This window comes from Colobus angolensis, unplaced genomic scaffold (genome assembly GCF_000951035.1).
Source record: "Colobus angolensis palliatus isolate OR3802 unplaced genomic scaffold, Cang.pa_1.0 Scaffold238, whole genome shotgun sequence".
In the NCBI taxonomy this organism is placed as follows: domain Eukaryota; kingdom Metazoa; phylum Chordata; class Mammalia; order Primates; family Cercopithecidae; genus Colobus; species Colobus angolensis.
Genome location: NW_012115577.1, coordinates 852,425 through 853,442, shown reverse-complemented (window position 1 = coordinate 853,442; position 1,018 = coordinate 852,425).

Genomic DNA, 1,018 nt, shown 5'->3' with positions numbered 1-1,018 from the left:
AAAAAAAAAAAAAAAAAAATCAGTAAGAAATGTATAAACCAGATATTCTCAACCTATCCCTGTGGGTTGAACTCATCCTGTCTCTGACCCTGAACCTTTCACATAAAATTTGGTAGTATTTGGTGATACTGCATTTTGTTTTAAAAAGTCAGGTAGATTGAAGTATAATTTAAATACAGTAAAATTCATCCTTCTTAGGAGTAGTTTTTGATGAGTTTTGATAAATGCATATAGTTTGTGTAAAGGCCTCCACCATCATGATTTTGTTTTCCATCACCCCAAAAGTTCCCCACATCCCTTTGTAGTCAGTTTTGTCCCTATCCCCTATAGCAACCACTGATTAGACTTCTAAGCTTACAGTTTTGCCTGTTCTAGAATGTCATACAGATGAAACTACAGGCAGAGCACGGTGGCTCATGCCTGTAATCCCAGCACTTTGGGAGGCTGAGGCGGGAGGATCATCTAAGTCTGGGGGTTCAAGACCAGCCTGACCGATGTGATGAAATCCTGTCTCTACTAAAAATTAGCCAAGTGTGGTGGCGGGTGCCTGTAATCCCAGCTACTTGGGAGGCTGAGGCAGGAGAATCACTTGACCCCAGGAGGCAGAAGTTGCAGTGAGCTGAGATCACGCCATTGCACTTAAGTCTGGGCAACAAGAGCAAAACTCCGTGAAAGAAAGAAAGAAAGAAAGAGGGAAAGAGAGAAAGAGAGAAAGAGAGAAAGGGAGAAAGGGAGAAAGGGAGAAAGGGAGAAAGGGAGGAAGGGAGGAAGGGAGGAAGAAAAGAAAGAAAGAAAGAAAAAGAAAGAAAGAAAGAAACTACAGTAGACACTCTTTTGTGTCCAGATTCTTTTGCTCAGTATAATATTTTTGTGATTCATCCGTGTCATGGCATGATTCAGTAGTTCTTTCCTTTTGACTTCTGGATAGCATTCCATTGTAGAAATATATGACAGTTGGCTTATTAATTCACCATTGATGGACATTGTGGTTTTTTCTTATTTTTGGAAATGATGAATA